Source organism: Salvelinus namaycush, unplaced genomic scaffold (assembly GCF_016432855.1).
Source record: "Salvelinus namaycush isolate Seneca unplaced genomic scaffold, SaNama_1.0 Scaffold188, whole genome shotgun sequence".
Lineage (NCBI taxonomy): Eukaryota > Metazoa > Chordata > Actinopteri > Salmoniformes > Salmonidae > Salvelinus > Salvelinus namaycush.
Window position 1 is genome coordinate 101,110 of NW_024058652.1, and position 22,048 is coordinate 123,157.

A 22,048-nucleotide genomic window follows, 5' to 3' on the forward strand; every position below is an offset into this window, starting at 1 on the left:
TCATAATATAATAGAGACAGTAGATCTAGCTGGTCTGTCATAATATCATAGAGACAGTAGATCTAGCTGGTCTGTCATAATATAGTAGAGACAGTAGATATAGCTCCAGATTATGTCATGGTCTGTCATAATATAATAGTGACAGTAGATCTAGCTGGTCTGTCATAATATAATAGAGACAGTAGATCTAGCTGGTCTGTCATAATATAATAGAGACAGTAGATCTGGCTGGTCTGTCATAATATAATAGAGACAATAGATCTAGCTCCAGATTATGTCCTGGTCTGTCATAATATAATAGAGACATTAGATCTAGCTGGTCTGTCATAATATAATAGAGACAGTAGATCTAGCTGGTCAGCCATGATATAATAGAGACAGTAGATCAAGCTGGTCTGTCAGAATATAATAGAGACAGTAGATCTAGCTGGTCTGTCATAATATAATAGAGACAGTAGATTTAGCTGGTCTGTCATAATATAATAGAGACAGTAGATCTACCTGGTCTGTCATAATATAGTAGAGGCAGTAAATCTAGCTCCAGATTATGTGCTGGTCTGTCGTAATATAATAGAGACAGTAGATCTAGCTGGTCTGCCATAATATAATAGAGACAGTAGATCTAGCTGGTCTGTCATAATATAATAGAGACAGTAGATCTAGCTGGTCTGTCATAATATAGTAGAGACAGTAGATCTAGCTCCAGATTATGTATTGGTCTGCCGTAATATAATAGAGACAGTAGATCTAGCTGGTCTGCCATAATATAATAGAGACAGTAGATCTAGCTGGTCTGCCATAATATAATAGAGACAGTAGATCTAGCTGGTCTGTCATAAAATAATAGAGACAGTAGATCTAGCTGGTCTGTCGTAATATAATAGAGACAGTAGATCTAGCTGTTCTGTCATAATATAATAGAGACAGTAGATCTAGCTGTTCTGCCATAATATAATAGAGACAGTATATCTAGCTGGTCTGTCATAATATAATAGAGACAGTAGATCTAGCTGGTCTGTCATAATGTAATAGAGACAGTAGATCTAGCTGGTCTGTCATAACATAATAGAGACAGTAGATGTAGCTGGTCTGCCATAATATAATAGAGACAGTATATCTAGCTGGTCTGTCATAATGTAATAGAGACAGTAGATCTAGCTGGTCTGTCATAATATAATAGAGACAGTAGATCTAGCTGGTCTGCCATAATATAATAGAGACAGTAGATCTAGCTGGTCTGTCATAATATAAGAGAGACAGTAGATCTAGCTTGTCTGTCATAATATAATAGAGACAGTACATCTAGCTGGTCTGTCATAATATAATAGAGACAGTAGATCTATCTCCAGATTATATCCTAGGCTTTCATAATAGAGACAATATATCTAATTCTAGATTATATCTGGAGACAATCACTATTGTTTTACTCCCACAGGGTTATAGTTATCTAGTTAGTTATATAGTTCATTATATACTGTAGTTATAGTTATATAGTTAGTAATATAGTTAGTTATATAGTTAGTTATATAGTTATTGTTATTGTCAATATGTAGCTGTATGAGTCTGTATCTCACATCACAGAGTAACATGTTCTACCCTGTGATGTGTTGCAGGTGAGATCAGCTAGAACAGGTGGAGATCCTTTATGGAACCTTCTTTACTAAGAGAATAAGGACTGGAGACTGACGTGAAGTCACAACCAATGAAGAGACCAGGAAGACATGTTACTATTATAGATACTATTATAGAACAGGTGATGAATATAGAGAAATGTTACTATTATAGAACAGGTGATGAATATAGAGAAATGTTACTATTATAGAACAGGTGATGAATATAGAGAAATGTTACTATTATAGAACAGGTGATGAATATAGAGAGATGTTACTATTATAGAACAGGTGATGAATATAGAGAAATGTTACAATTATAGAACAGGTGATGAATATAGAGAAATGTTACTATTATAGAACAGGTGATGAATATAGATCAATTTTACTATTATAGAACAGGTGATGAATATAGAGAAATGTACTCACCTCCACCTTGTCCGAGGCTACAGTATACCAGTGTACTAAACAGCACTGAAACACACAGAGAGAACTATCACTCTGGTACATGATGTAAACACTGAAACACACAGAGAGAACTATCACTATGGTACATGTTGGAAACACCGAAACCCACAGAGAGAACTATCACTATGGTACATGATGTAAACACTTGTTGGCCTTCCACATCTGGGTGGAATTTTGTCTCAGCTACAAACTAATATGACCCCACTATGGAAAGAGGAGACTCTCAGCTACAAACTAATATGCACAAAGTAGATGTCCTAACCAATTTGCCAAAACTATAGGTTGTTAACAAGAAATGTGTGGAGTGGTTGAAAAACGAGTTTTAATGACTCCAACCTAAGTGTATGTAAACTTCCGACTTCAACTGTAGATATTAAACCATACTGATTATAGCTCAACCTTCCCGCTGTATTAAACCATACAGATTATAGCTCAACCTTCCCGCTGTATTAAACCATACTGATTATAGCTCAACCTTCCCGCTGTATTAAACCATACAGATTATAGCTCAACCTTCCTGCTGTATTAAACCATACAGATTATAGCTCAACCTTCCCGCTGTATTAAACCATACAGATTATAGCTCAACCTTCCCGCTGTATTAAACCATACAGATTATAGCTCAACCTTCCCGCTGTATTAAACCATACAGATTATAGCTCAACCTTCCCGCTGTATTAAACCATACAGATTATAGCTCAACCTTCCCGTTGTATTAAACCATACAGATTATAGCTCAACCTTCCCGCTGTATTAAACCATACAGATTATAGCTCAACCTTCCCGCTGTATTAAACCATACAGATTATAGCTCAACCTTCCCGCTGTATTAAACCATACAGATTATAGCTCTACCTTCCCGCTGTATTAAACCATACAGATTATAGCTCAACCTTCCCGCTGTATTAAACCATACAGATTATAGCTCAACCTTCCCGCTGTATTAAACCATACTGATTATAGCTCAACCTTCCCGCTGTATTAAACCATACAGATTATAGCTCAACCTTCCCGCTGTATTAAACCATACAGATTATAGCTCAACCTTCCCGCTGTATTAAACCATACAGATTATAGCTCAACCTTCCCGCTGTATTAAACCATACAGATTATAGCTCAACCTTCCCGCTGTATTAAACCATACAGATTATAGCTCAACCTTCCCGCTGTATTAAACCATACAGATTATAGCTCAACCTTCCCGCTGTATTAAACCATACAGATTATAGCTCAACCTTCCCGCTGTATTAAACCATACAGATTATAGCTCAACCTTCCCGCTGTATTAAACCGTACAGATTATAAGATTGATGTGTTCCATCTGACCTGCCGAGACACACACACACACACACACACACACACACACACACACACACACACACAGAGAGAGAGAGTACTTACAGAGCTGCCAGTAGAGTGGTGTGAGTTCCATCATGTCTTGCTGCTGAGTGAGACTGATCTCCAGTTATAGTTACAGTACCCTCCTCCTCCTTCATGTTCTGACCACACACACAAGGCCCTGCTGACGACATGGTGAAACAGAGGAAGAGAGAGTAGATTATCTTGTCTATACCTCCTCTACCACTGTATACTTCTATAGATCTGAGAGCATTGACTAGGTGATGAAACAGAGAGAGTAGATTATCTTGTCTATACCTCCTCTACCACTGTATATTTCTTCATTGCCATTCCTCCCACCCCTGGACTAGGGTCATATCCGTTAAAGCCAACCATTCCCATGTGCTCAACTGTGTTATTCTGAGAGGATTGACCCCTAACCCCTACTATCAGCCACTACTGTAGATCTGAGAGGATTGACCTCTAACCCCTACTATCAGTCACTACTGTAGATCTGAGAGGATTGACCCCTAACCCCTACTATCAGTCACTACTGTAGATCTGAGAGGATTGACCTCTAACCCCTACTATCAGTCACTACTGTAGATCTGAGAGGATTGACCTCTAACCCCTACTATCAGTCACTACTGTAGATCTGAGAGGGTTGACCTCTAATCCCTACTCCCTATGTGTGGTTCCCACCATGAAGCATGGAGGAGGAGGTGTGATGGTGTGGGGGTGCTGTGCTGGTGACACTGTCTGTGATTTATTTCAAATTCAAGGCACACTTAACCAGCATGGCTACCACAGCATTCTGCAGTGATACGCCATCCCATCTGGTTTGCACTTAGTGGGACTATCATTTGTTTTTCAACAGGACAATAACCCAACACAACTCCAGGCTGTGTAAGGGCTATTTAACCAAGAAGGAGAGTGATGGATTGCTGCATCAGATGACCTGGCCTCCACAATCACCCGACCTCAACCCAATTGAGATGGTTAAGAATGAGTTGGACCGCAGAGTGAAAAGCATTACAGGTGAAGCTGGTTGAGAGAATGCCAAGAGTGTGCAAAGCTGTCATCAAGGCAAAATCAAATCAAATGTTATTTGTCACATGCGCTGAATACAACAGTTGTAGACCTTACCATGAAATGCTTACTGACAAGAACTTAACCAACAATGCAGTTCAAGAAATAGAGCTAAGAAAATATTTACGAAATAAACTACAGTAAAAAAAAACATAAAATCAAAAATCAAAAAGAAACACAAGAAAATTACATAACAATAACGAGGCTATATACTGGGAGTACCGGTACCAAGTCAATGTGCGGGGGTACAGGTTAGTCGAGGTAATTTGTACATGTAGGTAGGGGTAAAGTGACTATGCACAGATAATAAACAGCGAGTAGCAGCAGTGTAAAAACAAAGAGGGGGTAAATAGTCCTGGTAGCCATTTGATTAACTGTTCAGCAGTCTTATGGCTTTGGGGTAGAAGCTGTCAAGGAGCCTTTTCTTCCTAGACTTGACGCTCCGGTACCGCTTGAGCAGAGAGAACAGTATGACTTGGGTGACTGGAGTCTTTAACAATTTTTTGGCCAGTACTCTGACACGCCTAGTATATACAGTGGGGAGAACAAGTATTTGATACACTGCCGATTTTGCAGGTTTTCCTACTTACAAAGCACGTAGAGGTCTGTCATTTTTATCATAGGTACACTTCTACTGTGAGAGTCGGAATCTAAAACAAAAATCCAGAAAATCACATTGTATGATTTTTAAGTAATTAATTAGCATTTTATTGCAAGACATAAGTATTTGATACATCAGAAAAGCAGAACTTAATATTTGGTACAGAAACCTTTGTTTGCAATTACAGAGATCATACGTTTCCTGTAGTTCTTGACCAGGTTTGCACACACTGCAGCAGGGATTTTGGCCCACTCCTCCATACAGACCTTCTCCAGATCTTTCAGGTTTCGGGGCTGTCGCTGGGCAATACGGACTTTCAGCTCCCTCCAAAGATTTTCTATTGGGTTCAGGTCTGGAGACTGGCTAGGCCACTCCAGGACCTTGAGATGCTTCTTACGGAGCCACTCCTTAGTTGCCCTGGCTGTCTGTTTCGAGTCGTTGTCATGCTGGAAGACCCAGCCACGACCCATCTTCAATGCTCTTACTGAGGGAAGGAGGTTGTTGGCCAAGATCTCGCGATACATGGCCCCATCCATCCTCCCCTCAATACGGTAGAGTCGTCCTGTCCCCTTTGCAGAAAAGCATCCCCAAAGAATGATGTTTCCACCTCCATGCTTCACGGTTGGGATGGTGTTCTTGGGGTTGTACTCATCCTTCTTCTTCCTCCAAACACGGCGAGTGGAGTTTAGACCAAAAAGCTCTATTTTTGTCTCATCAGACCACATGACCTTCTCCCATTCCTCCTCTGGATCATCCAGATGGTCATTGGCAAACTTCAGACGGGCCTGGACATGCGCTGGCTTGAGCAGGGGGACCTTGCGTGCGCTGCAGGATTTTAATCCATGACGGCGTAGTGTGTTACTAATGGTTTTCTTTGAGACTGTGGTCCCAGCTCTCTTCCGGTCATTGACCAGGTCCTGCCGTGTAGTTCTGGGCTGATCCCTCACCTTCCTCATGATCATTGATGCCCCACGAGGTGAGATCTTGCATGGAGCCCCAGACCGAGGGTGATTGACCGTCATCTTGAACTTCTTCCATTTTCTAATAATTGCACCAACCGTTGTTGCCTTCTCACCAAGCTGCTTGCCTATTGTCCTGTAGCCCATCCCAGCCTTGTGTAGGTCTACAATTTTATCCCTGATGTCCTTACACAGCTCTCTGGTCTTGGCCATTGTGGAGAGGTTGGAGTCTGTTTGATTGAGTGTGTGGACAGGTGTCTTTTATACAGGTAACGAGTTCAAACAGTTGCAGTTAATACAGGTAATGAGTGGAGAACAGGAGGGCTTCTTAAAGAAAAACTAACAGGTCTGTGAGAGCCGGAATTCTTACTGGTTGGTAGGTGATCAAATACTTATGTCATGCAATAAAATGCTAATTAATTACTTAAAAATCATACAATGTGATTTTCTGGATTTTTGTTTTAGATTCCGTCTCTCACAGTTAAAGTGTACCTATGATAAAAATTACAGACTTCTACATGCTTTGTAAGTAGGAAAACCTGCAAAATCGGCAGTGTATCAAATACTTGTTCTCCCCACTGTAGGTCCTGGATGGCAGGAAGCTTGACCCCAGTGATGTACTGGGCGGTACGCACTACCCTCTGTAGCGCCTTATGTTTGGATGCCGAGCAGTTGCAATACCAGGCAGTGATGCAACCGGTCAGGATGCTCTCGATGGTGCAGCTGTAGAACTTTCTGAGGATCTGGGGACCCATGACAAATCTTTTCAGTCTCCTGAGGGGAAAAGGTGTTGTCGTGCCCTCTTCACAACTGTCTTTGTGTGTTAGGACTATGATAGTTTGTTGGTGATGTGGACACCAAGGAACTTGAAGCTCTCCACCTGTTCCACTTCAGCCCCATCGATGTTAATGGGGGCCTGTTCGGCCCTCCTTTTCTCATAGTCCACGATCAGCTCTTTTGTCTTGCTCACATTGAGGGAGAGGTTGTTGTCCTGGCACCACACTGCCAGGTCTCTGACCTCCTCCCTATAGGCTGTCTCATTGTTGTCAGCAAACTTAATGATGGTGTTGGAGTCTTGCTTGGCCACGCCAAGGGGCCCCAGTGTTGAGGATCAGCATGGCAGATGTGTTGTTGCCTACCCTTACCGCCTGGGGGCGGCCCATCAGGATGTCCAGGATCCAGTTGCAGAGGGAGGAATATATTCCCAGGATCCTTGGCTTAGTGATGAGCTTTGTGGGCACCATGGTATTGAATGCTGAGCTGTAGTCAATGAACAGCATTCTCACATAGGTGTTACTTTTTTCCAGGTGGGACAAAAGGGTGGAAACTTTGAAGAATCTCAAATATAAAATGTATTTTGATTTGTTTAACACTTTTTTGGTTACTACATGATTCCATATGTGTTGTTTCATAGTTTTGATGTCTTCACTTTTATTCTACAATGTAGAAAATAGTACATATAAAGATAAACCATTGAATGAGTCGGTGTGTCCAAACTTCTGACTGGTACTGTATATATTTTATATATATTTATTGTGTGTGTATATCTATCCATCTACAGTGGCAAGAAAAAGTATGTGAACCCTTTGGAATTACCTGGATTTCAGCATAAATTGGTCTTTTGATCTGATCTTCATTTAAGTCACAACAGTAGACAAACACAGTGTGTTTAACCCTTGTGTTGTCTTAAGGGTAAAACACGACCTGACACTATGTTTAACAGCAGAGAAAAACCCCTAAATGATGTTTTCCAACGAAAAAGTGAAACATCTCCTTTGTTCATCATTTTTGACTCTGCTGTTATAATATAATTTACACACCACAAAAACCACAAATACACACACACACACACACACACACACACACAATGAGATATTGAGATTATGTGTGCTACTGATTGAACTCAGCCAGCAACTCCTGAAGAGGAAGATCACCATGCACAGTTAGAAAGAACAAGCCTGAGCTCCCCCCTGCACTCCTCCCAACAAGGGGGAGAGAGGCCTTCTCATCAAAGTTTGTCTTTACCCCCACCACTCTAGTTTCTTACCTCCTAAAGAGGAACAAGAATGTGGTCCTCCTGAGCACACTGCACAAAACGGCTGAGATCAGTGATCATGAAGACAGGAAACCAGCCATCATCCTGGACTACAACCACAACAAAGGAGGCGTGGACAACCTGGACAAAGTGATTGGAACTTACAGCTGCAGGAGGATGACTGCCCTCTGGCCCCTGGTCATCTACCATAATGTCATTGATGTGTCCTCATACAATGCCTGAGTGATATGGAACAAGATCAACCCTACCTGGATGCCTGATAAGCGGAACAAGAGGAGGGTGTTCCTGGATCAGCTGGGAAAGGCCCTTGTAACCCAACCCACTCAAAGAAGGGAGCTCCTCCCCCGCACAGCAGCCTCTGCAGCGCTTCTGAAAGCTGTTTTTTATTTTATTTATTTCACCTTTATTTAACCAGGTCGGCCAGTTGAAAACAAGATCTCATTTACAACTGCGACATGGCCAAGATAAAGCAAAGCAGTGCGACACAAACAACAACACAGAGTTACACATGGAATAAACAAATGTACAGTCAATTACACAATACAGAAATCTATATACAGTGTGTGCAAATGTATTAAGGAGGTAAGGCAATAAATAGGCCATAGTGGCGAAGTAATTACAATTTAGCAATTAACACTGGAGTGATAGATGTGCAGATGAGGATGTGCAAGTAGAAATACAGGTATAACTACCGGTGTGTAAAAAAACAGACCCCCCCCAAAAAAACTAATATGGGGATGAGGTAGGTAGTTGGTTGTTGGTGGGTGTTGCTATGGTGACCAGTGAGCTGAGATAAGGGGGCTGTATCTTGTCCTGATCCACCTGAGGCTGCAGCTGGGGCAGGCAAGAGGAGGAGATGCCAATTCTGCCCCCCAAAGATGGACTGTAAAACAAATACTATGTGCTGCACATGTGAGAAATACATCTGCAACATCCATGCAAACACACTTGCATACTGTCCTACATGTGCTAATTAGAGTTGATTGATTTATGTTCTTCAAGTATTTGTTTTGTATCTATTATCTTATTTGATTATTATTTATTGTTGTTGTTTATACACCTTATGGGTGGGGGCAATGGTTCAAAAAAATGGGAGAAGACTAGTATATATTGTAGCTGAATTCCTCAGAGTACCGTATATAAGAATATATCACTATGTTACTGTAATGACTGTCAAAGTCGTTCTCCTCCTCAGACGAGGAGGAGCATGGATCGGACCAAGATGCGGATTGGTAATTGTACATGTTTAATGTAAATAACAAGAAAACACTACAAACTACAAAACAACAAACGTGACATACCTCAAAACAGTCCTGTGTGGTCCAAACACTGACACAGGAAACAAACACCCACAAAAGCCTACTGCCTATGGCTACCTTAAATATGGCTCCCAATCAGAGACAAATGAATGACAGCTGTCTCTGATTGAGACCCAATCTAGGCAGCCATAGACATAACTAAACAACCTAACAAACACTATCCCATACACATACAACACCCATAGACTAACCAAACACACACAACAAACAATGCCCACCCCAACTCACGCCCTGACCAACTAAACATAATCAAAATAACATAAAAATAGGTCAGGAACGTGACAGTTACCAACACTTTCAAGACTGTTATTGTTTCCCTTCAATAAAATGCATCCAAAACTACTTTCTGCACACAGACTATACTAGTGCTAACTCTTACAAAATAATTGTTTACACCTATGCAGTACCTTTAGCAATAATAATAATAATAATGAACCTCTACTTTAGTAAAGGAAACATTTATGACAGGTGTGTTGTAATAAAAACGAGTGGTGTCCACTGCTTAAATTCAGTCTTTCTGCATTGTGAAGAGGGAAAACCCAGATATTCACAAAGTTTGTGATGAATGACAGGTTGTTTCTGAAAGGAATTGTATAATATCTGTACATTATAGGAACACCTGTAATTGCAAAAGTACAATGATTGATGTTTTGCTTTAGCTTTGAGATTAAGAATCAATGGTAGACATCGTGCAAGTGCATGAAAAGATCTACAGTTGAAACTATACTTTCAGTTCCTGTTGATACTGTGTTCCAGACTTACTTCTGCTACCACATCATAGCAATAGGAGGAAGAAGGATTGGGAAACTAACTGCAAATAACAATAAGCTGAACTCCGCCTAGCAGAGACATCTTTGTCATAGCAACTGTTAATTATGAATTAATGAGCTTATATGGTATTAAAGTTAAGGGACATCACCCTGGGCAGGTGAACCTCAGTAGGGGATAAAAAGGGAAAACACCATCTTGAAAGCTGAGTGTGTTACTTGCAAATTACTGTAAGTGTTTACTCCTGGTTGCAAACCGGCTTGCAATTCTTATTAAACAAACTAACCTCTGATCAAAGAAGTTTCCTGTGGTCTCTTGTATGAACTGAGGGCAGAAATCCCTTACATTTCTTCATGCAAAATAGATTTGGGGTTTAAATGTCTTAAAAACGTATTGTCAATATGGGGGCGCTGTTTTCACCTTGGAAAAAATCGTGCACAAATTAAACTGCCTCGTACTCTATTCTAGATCGTACAATATGCATATTATTATTACTATTGGATAGAAAATACTCAGAAGTTTCTAAAACTGTTTGAATTATGTGTGAGTAAAACAGAACTAATTTTGCAGCAAACTTCCATGCAGGAAGTGAAAAATCTGAAAACGAGGCTCTGTTTCAGGGCCTGCCTATTCAATTGCCTTATATTTATCGATATGCATGCACTTCATACGCCTTCCACTAGATGTCAACAGGCAGTGGAAGGTGGAATGGGGTGTCTAGCTTGATCTGAGGCTGAACAAGAGCTTTTGAAGTGGCAGGTCAGGAATTTTCTTTGTCTACCAAGGAGAAAGAACGCTTCTGAAAAGCGTTACGTATACACAGCGAATATCTCCGGCTCTGATTTTATTTGATACATGTGATAATAACATCATAAAGTAGGTTTTTTCAACCGAGTTTTATCAGTTTATTCAACGTTTATTGGGACTTTTGGAATTTTCCATTCTTTGCGCCAAGAGTTGATGGGCATGTTCGCGCCACATGGCTAGCCAAGGTTGCTAATTCGACAGAAGAAATGGACATTCTAAAACCAAAACAACGATTTATTCTGGACCAAGGACTCCTTGTACAACATTCTGATGGAAGCTCAACAAAAGTAAGAAAACATTCATGATGTTATTTCGTATTTCTGTGTAAAATGTTGAGTCCTATTCTCCGCCGTTTTGGTGGTATGGTAAAGTGATTTTTTTAAATCTAACACAGCGGTTGCATTAACTTCTAATGAATGAATGAAGTTGGTCAAGGTTAGTGATTCATTTTATATCTTTTGCTGTTTTTTTGCGATCGCTACCTTTTGCTGCTGATAAACGCATTAGTGATTGGCTATTGTGGTAAGCTAATATAATGCTATATTGTGTTTTCGCTGTAAAACACTTAAAAAATCTGAAATATTGGCTGGATTCACAAGATGTTTATCTTTCATTTGTCACTTCCGGGTTGGAGCGAGCGGTCGCATTTGCGCTTTGGTCCGCAGGTAGTATAACTTTTCATTACATTTCATTACATTCAATTATAGTACAACGGTTTGATTTGTCTAATCTTAGCAATTTCTTCTTAGCTAGCTACATAGCCGTCTTTGTATCAAAAATAATTGCGTAATTATCGTATTACGTCGTCCTAACGCAGTCTACACTGCTATCTGCCCAGCAGCTAGCCAGCTAGCAAACGTCCACCGTCTACCGAATAGCAGCACTGTAGCAACTATTACACTCAACTGAACGACTTGATTAGTGTAGTGTTAGCTAGCTACATAGTTGTCTTTGCTGTCTTCGTATCCAAGATAATTGTGTCGTTTAGAGTGTGTAGTTTTAGAGTGATTATCTTAATTTACCGAGGTTAGCTAGCCAGCTATTTGTCGTCCTTAACATAGGAGACACTGCTAGCTAGCCAACAGCTAGCCAACGTCTACCGAATAGAACTTCCGCACTCAACAACCCGGTCGCATTCCGCTTCGCTCCACAGGTAGTATCACATTTTCATTTCATTTCATTACAGTACAACGGTTGGATTTGTTTGATCGTAGCTAGCTACACAGCTAGCTACATAGCCGTCTTTGTATCAAAGATAATTGTGTAGTCTAGAGCGATTTTCTAGGTTAGCTAGCCAGCTACTGTCGTTCTTTTAACGCAACGTAACGTAATCAACACTGCTAGCTAGCCAGCTAGCCCCCGAATAGCAGCACTGTAGAAACTATTACACTCACGGAAACATGGATCACCACAGATAACACTGCTACTCCTACTGCTCTCTCTTCGTCCGCCCACGTGTTCTCGCACACCCCGAGAGCTTCTGGTCAGCGGGGTGGTGGCACCGGGATCCTCATCTCTCCCAAGTGGTCATTCTCTCTTTCTCCCCTTACCCATCTGTCTATCGCCTCCTTTGAATTCCATGCTGTCACAGTTACCAGCCCTTTCAAGCTTAACATCCTTATCATTTATCGCCCTCCAGGTTCCCTCGGAGAGTTCATCAATGAGCTTGATGCCTTGATAAGCTCCTTTCCTGAGGACGGCTCACCTCTCACAGTTCTGGGCGACTTTAACCTCCCCACGTCTACCTTTGACTCATTCCTCTCTGCCTCCTTCTTTCCACTCCTCTCCTCTTTTGACCTCACCCTCTCACCTTCCCCCCCTACTCACAAGGCAGGCAATACGCTCGACCTCATCTTTACTAGATGCTGTTCTTCCACTAACCTCATTGCAACTCCCCTCCAAGTCTCCGACCACTACCTTGTATCCTTTTCCCTCTCGCTCTCATCCAACACTTCCCACACTGCCCCTACTCGGATGGTATCGCGCCGTCCCAACCTTCGCTCTCTCTCCCCCGCTACCCTCTCCTCTTCCATCCTATCATCTCTTCCCTCTGCTCAAACCTTCTCCAACCTATCTCCTGATTCTGCCTCCTCAACCCTCCTCTCCTCCCTTTCTGCATCCTTTGATTCTCTATGTCCCCTATCCTCCAGGCCGGCTCGGTCCTCCCCTCCCGCTCCGTGGCTCGACGACTCATTGCGAGCTCACAGAACAGGGCTCCGGGCAGCCGAGCGGAAATGGAGGAAAACTCGCCTCCCTGCGGACCTGGCATCCTTTCACTCCCTCCTCTCTACATTTTCCTCTTCTGTCTCTGCTGCTAAAGCCACTTTCTACCACTCTAAATTCCAAGCATCTGCCTCTAACCCTAGGAAGCTCTTTGCCACCTTCTCCTCCCTCCTGAATCCTCCTCCCCCTCCCCCCCCCCTCCTCCCTCTCTGCAGATGACTTCGTCAACCATTTTGAAAAGAAGGTCGACGACATCCGATCCTCGTTTGCTAAGTCAAACGACACCGCTGGTTCTGCTCACACTGCCCTACCCTGTGCTCTGACCTCTTTCTCCCCTCTCTCTCCAGATGAAATCTCGCGTCTTGTGACGGCCGGCCGCCCAACAACCTGCCCGCTTGACCCTATCCCCTCCTCTCTTCTCCAGACCATTTCCGGAGACCTTCTCCCTTACCTCACCTCGATCATCAACTCATCCCTGACCGCTGGCTACGTCCCTTCCGTCTTCAAGAGAGCGAGAGTTGCACCCCTTCTGAAAAAACCTACACTCGATCCCTCCGATGTCAACAACTACAGACCAGTATCCCTTCTTTCTTTTCTCTCCAAAACTCTTGAACGTGCCGTCCTTGGCCAGCTCTCCCGCTATCTCTCTCAGAATGACCTTCTTGATCCAAATCAGTCAGGTTTCAAGACTAGTCATTCAACTGAGACTGCTCTTCTCTGTATCACGGAGGCGCTCCGCACTGCTAAAGCTAACTCTCTCTCCTCTGCTCTCATCGTTCTAGACCTATCGGCTGCCTTCGATACTGTGAACCATCAGATCCTCCTCTCCACCCTCTCCGAGTTGGGCATCTCCGGCGCGGCCCACGCTTGGATTGCGTCCTACCTGACAGGTCGCTCCTACCAGGTGGCGTGGCGAGAATCTGTCTCCTCACCACGTGCTCTCACCACTGGTGTCCCCCAGGGCTCTGTTCTAGGCCCTCTCCTATTCTCGCTATACACCAAGTCACTTGGCTCTGTCATAACCTCACATGGTCTCTCCTATCATTGCTATGCAGACGACACACAACTAATCTTCTCCTTTCCCCCTTCTGATGACCAGGTGGCGAATCGCATCTCTGCATGTCTGGCAGACATATCAGTGTGGATGACGGATCACCACCTCAAGCTGAACCTCGGCAAGACGGAGCTGCTCTTCCTCCCGGGGAAGGACTGCCCGTTCCATGATCTCGCCATCACGGTTGACAACTCCATTGTGTCCTCCTCCCAGAGCGCTAAGAACCTTGGCGTGATCCTGGACAACACCCTGTCGTTCTCAACTAACATCAAGGCGGTGGCCCGTTCCTGTAGGTTCATGCTCTACAACATCCGCAGAGTACGACCCTGCCTCACACAGGAAGCGGCGCAGGTCCTAATCCAGGCACTTGTCATCTCCCGTCTGGATTACTGCAACTCGCTGTTGGCTGGGCTCCCTGCCTGTGCCATTAAACCCCTACAACTCATCCAGAACGCCGCAGCCCGTCTGGTGTTCAACCTTCCCAAGTTCTCTCACGTCACCCCGCTCCTCCGCTCTCTCCACTGGCTTCCAGTTGAAGCTCGCATCCGCTACAAGACCATGGTGCTTGCCTACGGAGCTGTGAGGGGAACGGCACCTCAGTACCTCCAGGCTCTGATCAGGCCCTACACCCAAACAAGGGCACTGCGTTCATCCACCCCTGGCCTGCTCGCCTCCCTACCACTGAGGAAGTACAGTTCCCGCTCAGCCCAGTCAAAACTGTTCGCTGCTCTGGCCCCCCAATGGTGGAACAAACTCCCTCACGACGCCAGGACAGCGGAGTCAATCACCACCTTCCGGAGACACCTGAAACCCCACCTCTTTAAGGAATACCTAGGATAGGATAAAGTAATCCTTCTCACCCCCCCCCCCCCCCCCCCCTTAAAAGATTTAGATGCACTATTGTAAAGTGGCTGTTCCACTGGATGTCATAAGGTGAATGCACCAATTTGTAAGTCGCTCTGGATAAGAGCGTCTGCTAAATGACTTAAATGTAAAATGTAAATGATTTGCTGTACACCATGTATTTTTCATAAATGTTTTATGATGAGTATCTAGGTATTTCACGTTGCTCTCTGTAATTATTCTGGCTGCTTTGGTGATATTTTTGATGGTAGCTGCAATGTAAAACTATGATATATACCTCAAATATGCACATTTTTCGAACAAAACATAAATGTATTGTATAACATGTTATAAGACTGTCATCTGATGAAGTTGTTTCTTGGTTAGTGGCTAATTATATCTCTATTTGGTCGGTTTTGTGAAAGCTACCTATGCGGTGGAATCATGGTGAAAATATGTGGTTGTGTGTTTGGCTATTGTTGTTAGCTAATAGAAATACATATTGTGTTTTTGCCGTAAAACATTTTAAAAATCGGAAATGATGGCTGGATTCACAAAATGTTTATTTTTCATTTGTTGGATTGGACTTGTGATTTCATGAAAATTATATTATATGATATCACTGTCCCGTTAGGCTAGGCTATGCTAGTCAGCTTTTTTGATGAGGAGGATCCCGGATCCGGGATGGATATTTAAGTAAAGGTTAAGGATTAGCCCCTTTTTTTCAATTTTCTCCTAAATTTACATACCCAAATCTAACTGCCTATAGATCAGTCCCTGAAACAAGGATACACATATTATTGGTACCATTTGCAAGGAAACACTTAGAAATGTATAGAAATGTGAAAGGAATGTAGTAGAATATAACACAACAGATCTAGTAAAATATAATACAAAGAAAAAAACTAAAGTTATTTTGTACCGTCATCTTTGAAATGCAAGAATACATCCATAATGTATTATTCCAGCCCAGGTGCAATTTATATATTGGCCACTAGATGGCATCAGTGTATGTGCTAAGTTTTAGACTGATCCAATGAACCATTGCATTTCTGTTCAAAATGTTGTATCAAGACTGCCCAAATGTGTTTCTTTATTAATAACTTTTCATGTTCAAAATGGTGCACTATTTCACTGTAATAGCTACTGTAAATTGGACAGTGCAGTTAGATTAACAAGAATGTAAGCTTTCTGCCAATATCAGATATGTTTATGTCCTTGGAAATGTTCTTGTTACTTACAACCTCAGGCTAATCGCATTAGCCTACGTTAGCTCAACCGTCCCGTGGAAGGGTCACCGATCCCAAATAAGTTTTTAAGCTGCTTTATTTTAGGGGTTTAGTGAAGGCGGGTCATTTTTTACCCTTAGGACAAGGGGAGTATACAGAATGTTAAGACTACACAAGGGTTAAACTAATAACACACAAACTATTGTATTATTCTTGTCTATATTGAATACATCATTTAAACATTCACAATGTAGGTTGGAAAAAGTATGTGAACCCCTAGGCTAATGACTTGTCCAAAAGCTAATTGGACTCAGGAGTCAGCTAACCTGGAGTCTTGAGACAAGATTGGAGATATTGGTTAGAGCTGCCCTGTCCTATAAAAAACACTCACAAAATTTGAGTTTGCTGTTCACAAGAAGCATTTCCTGATGTCAACCATGCCTCCAACAAAAGAGATCTCAGAAGACCTAAGATTTAGAATTGTTGACTTGCATAAATCTGGAAAGGGTTACAAAGTATCTCTAAAAGCCTTGATGTTGGTCAGTACTCGGGAAGGCAAATTGTCTGTAAATGGAGAAAGTTCAGCACTGTTGCTACTCTCCCTAGGAGTGGCCATCCTGCAAAGATGACTGCAAGCGCACAGTGCAGAATGCTCAATGAGGTTAAGAAGAATCCTAGAGTGTCAGCTAAAGACTAACAGATATCTTTGGAACATGCTAACATCTCTGTTGACGACCCTCTGATACGTTAGACACTAAACAAGAATGGTGTTCATAAGAGGACACCACGGAAGAAGGACCTGGACAGCTTGCTATCATCTATGGAAAAATGAATTGCCAAGTTAATCAAGACATTTTGCAGGAGAATGTCCACCAATTGAAGCTCAACAGAAGTTGCAACAGGACAACGACCAAAAACACAGAAGTAAATCAGCAGAATAAACAGAATAAAATAAAAGGCCTCTGGCCCAGTCAGAGTCCTGACCTCAACCCGATTGAGATGCTGTGGCATGACCTCAAGAGAGTGTTCACGCCAGACATCCCAAGAATATTGCTGAACTGAAACAGTTTTGTAAAGAGGAATGGTTCAATATTCCTCCTGACCGCTGTGCAGGTCTGATTCGCAACTACAGAAAACGTTTGAGGTTATTGCTGCCAAAGGAGGGTCAACCAGTTATTAAATCCAAGGGTTCACATACTTTTTCCAACCTGCACTGTAAATGTTTACACTCTGTGTTCAATAAAGACATGAACATGTAATAAAAAAGCAATAAAAAACGATTGTCATAGCTAGCTAAAGTTAACCAAATAGGTTCAATGTTAGCTAGTTAGCTAGCTAACATTAGGCTATAAGTAGCAATACTGTCACGCCCTGACCATAGTTTGCTTTGTATGTTTCTATATTTTGTTTGGTCAGGGTGTGATGTGAGTGGGCATTCTATTCTGTATGTCTAGTTTGTCTATTTCTATGTGTTTGGCCTGATATGGTTCTCAATCAGAGACAGGTGTCAGTCGTTGTCTCTGATTGGGAGCCATAATTAGCCTGTTTTGTATTGTGGGTGGTGTGTGATTGTTCCTGTATCCTGTGTCTTTGTGTTTGTTCACTATACGGGACTGTTTCGTCTTCGTTCATTTTTGTCGGTTTATTGTTTTTGTTTGTTTTTTCAAGTATTCTATTAAAATGGATACTTACCACGCTGCATCTTGGTCCTCCTCTCTTTCGCCCGACGAAGAACGTTACAAATACAAATGGCTTTCTGAGATAATATTACACAGGTCATACACGTAATGTTAGCTAGCGAGCCACCTAACATCAGGTAGATATCAAACAGTAATCTTTAACTTGCAATGAACACAACATCCTGATGAAGTTATAAATGTATAATATCAGAAAATGTAGCTGGACTCTTCCACATGGAGGAACTCTTCACAGCAGACTGGAACACTTTAACTAAGGAAGACGTCCTGTGTCGTTTCTGTTTTGTTTGTACAGCTTGCCTGGCCCGTTGTGTCAAGTCACTCTGGTTCACATGGTCTGATTCATTTTCAGAGTCAGTCAGCATGGTAACGATCGTCTTCCTGAAAGTAGTCAATCACAACTTTTTCCCACTGACCTTTGTCGATAGCGCCTGATAATGTCAGGGCAGCAATGTTATTGAGAGCGTTAGCAACACATTTGAAATTCTCCATGGCTAACGTTATATCTTTTAAAAAATCTACACAGCTCATTTTATAGACAGTAGATTCTACACGACAGACCAATCCGAAACTCATCTCTCGGCATGTCCAGCCCATTCATTATCTCAGCCAATCATGGCTAGCGGGACGGTTCCTGACTTTTTCTGTGGCTAAAACCAGCAAGTCTCATAATTTAACAATTTTCTTTGTATTTACAGATGGCATACTAGTTTGTTATTAAGGAACATGAAAGTTCACATGTTCAAGAAGGCATTTCTGCCCCCAAAAATATTTTGATGAAATAATATATAAATATAAACATTCAATCGCCTCTCCTATGAAGTCATGACTTGTGACATACGCCTAGTTTCCTGAAACTAGTCACAGATGGGTTGTATTTACAATGGTGTTTGTTCTTTTCTTGTGGCAGAGGTCACCAAAAATTATGGATCCCCATTTGCTGCTGCCAAGGCATCAGCTACTCTTCCTGGGGTTTATTATGGATCCCCAGTAGTTCCTGCCAAGGCAGCAGCTACTCTTCCTGGGGTTTATTATGGATCCCCATTAGTTCCTGCCAAGGCAGCAGCTACTCTTCCTGGGGTTTATTATGGATCCCCAGTAGTTCCTGCCAAGGCAGCAGCTACTCTTCCTGGGGTCAAGCAACATTAAGGCTGTTTATACAATTTAAAAAAACATACAATACATTCACAGATTTCACAACCCACTGTGTGCCCTCAGGCCCCTACTCCACTACCACATATCTACAGTACAAAATCCATGTGTACGCAGAGCTTTATTATGGACAGACTTTTCCACACAATTCTTTCTCCAAAAGTTTACTAATTGTTAAGGACGCTTTGTTATGGGCAAACTTCTCCCCATATTAGCTAGTGTTGTATCAAATTTTGTGGAAAATGTGCACATAGCCTGTCTTCTCTTGAGAGCCAGGTCTGCCTACGGCGGCCTTTCTCAATAGCAAGGCTATGCTCACTGAGTCTGTACATAGTCTGTACATAGTCAAAGCTTTCCTTAAGTTTGGGTCAGTCACAGTGGTCAGGTATTCTGCCACTGTGTACTCTCTGTTTAGGGCCAAATAGCATTCTAGTTTGCTCTGTTAATAATCTAACTGCACTGTCCAATTTACAGTAGCTATTACAGTGAAATAATACCATGCTATTGTTTGAGGAGAGTGCACCACTTTGAAAATGAAAAGTTATTCATAAACAAATTAGGCACATTTGGGCAGTCTTGATACAAAATGTTGAACAGAAATGCAATGGTTCATTGTATCAGTCTAAAACTTAGCACATACACTGATGCAATCTACTGGCCAAAATCTAAATTACACACCTGGGCTAGAAAAATACATTATGGCCTTCCTATCACTTCAAAGATGATGGTACAAAAAAATACAAAATAACATTTTTTTTTCTTTGTGTTATCTTTTACTAGATCTATTGTGTTATATTCTCCTACATTCCTTTCACATTTCCATAAACGTCAAAGTGATTCCTTTCAAATGGTACCAATAATATGCATATTCTGGGCCTGAGCAATAGGCAGTTCAATTTTGGTATGTCATTTTAGGAGAAAATTGAAAATAAGGGGCTAATCCTTAAGGATTTTAAACCCCAAATCTATTTTGCATGAAGAAATGTAAGGGATTTCTGCCCTCAGTTCATACAAGAGACCACAGGAAACTTCATTGATCAGAGGTTAGTTTGGTTAATAAGGATTGCAAGCTGGTTTGCAACCCGGAGTTTACACTTACAGTAATTTGCAAGTAACACACTCAGCTTTCAAGATGGTGTTTTCCCTTTTTATCCTCTACTGAGGTTCACCCGCCCAGAGTGATGTCCCTTAACTTTAATAACTTTAATATTTATAAATTCATAATTAACAGTTGCTATGACCAAGATTTCTCTGCTAGGCAGAGTTCAGTATATTGTTATTTGCAGTTAGTTTCCCAATCTTTCTTCCTCCTATTGCTATGATGTGGTAGCAGAAGTAAGTCTGGAACACAGTATCAACAGGAACTGAAAGTATAGTTTCAACAAACATACTTTTGTACAGTTGATCTCTTCATGCACTTGCAAAGTCTCTACCATTGATTCTTAATCTCAAAGCTAAAGCAAAACATCAATCATTGTACTTTTTTAATTACAGGTGTTCCTATAATGTACAGATATTATTTAAAAAATTCAAAAACAACCTGTTGTGAATCACCAACTTTGTGAATATCTGGGTTTTCCCTCTTCACAATGCAGAAAGACTGAATTTAAGAAGTGGACACCACTCGTTTTTATTACAACACACCTGTCATAAATGTTTCCTTTACTAAAGTAGAGGTTCATTATTATCATTATTTTTAATGCTAAAGGTACTACATAGGTGTAAACATTATTTTAGGAAGAGTTAGCACTAGTAGAAAGGGTTAGGGTTAGTTAGCACTAGTATAGCCTGTGTGCAGAAAGGGTTAGGGTTAGGGTTAGTTAGCACTAGTATAGCCTGTGTGCAGAAAGGGTTAGGGTTAGGGTTAGTTAGCACTAGTATAGCCTGTGTGCAGAAAGGGTTAGGGTTAGGGTTAGTTAGCACTAGTATAGCCTGTGTGCAGAAAGGGTTAGGGTTAGGGTTAGTTAGCACTAGTATAGCCTGTGTGCAGAAAGTAGTTTTGGATGCATTTTATTGAAGGGAAACAATAACAGTCTAGTTATTTTTGGCAACATAGTGATATATTCTTATATACGGTACACTGAGGAATTCAGCTACAATATATACTAGTCTTCTCCCATTTTTTGAACCATTGCCCCCACCCACAAGGTGTATAAACAACAACAATAAATAATAATCAAATAAGATAATAGATACAAAACAAAAACGTGATGAACATAAATCAATCAACTCTAATTAGCACATGTAGGACAGTATGCAAGTGTGTTTGCATGGATGTTGCAGATGTATTTCTCACATGTGCAGCACATAGTATTTGTTTTACAGTCCATCTTTGGGGGGCAAAATTGGCATCTCCTCCTCTTGCCTGCCCCAGCTGCAGCCTCAGGTGGATCAGGACAAGATACAGCCCCCTTATCTCAGCTCACTGGTCACCATAGCAACACCCACCAACTACCAGTATTTTTACACATCGGTATTTATACCAGTATTTCTACTTGCACATCCTCATCTGCACATCAGTCACTCCAGTGTTAATTGCTAAATTGTAATTACTTCACCACCATGGCCTATTTATTGCCTTACCTCCTTACTTCATTTGCACACACTGTATATAGATTTCTCTATTGTGTTATTGACTGTACATTTGTTTATTCCATGTGTAACTCTGTGTTGTTGTTTGTGTCGCACTGCTTTGCTTTATCTTGGCCATGTCGCAGTTGTAAATGAGAACTTGTTCTCAACTGGCCTACCTGGTTAAATAAAGGTGAAATAAAAAAATAAAAAACAGCTTTCAGAAGCGCTGCAGAGGCTGCTGTGTGGGGGAGGCGTTCCCTT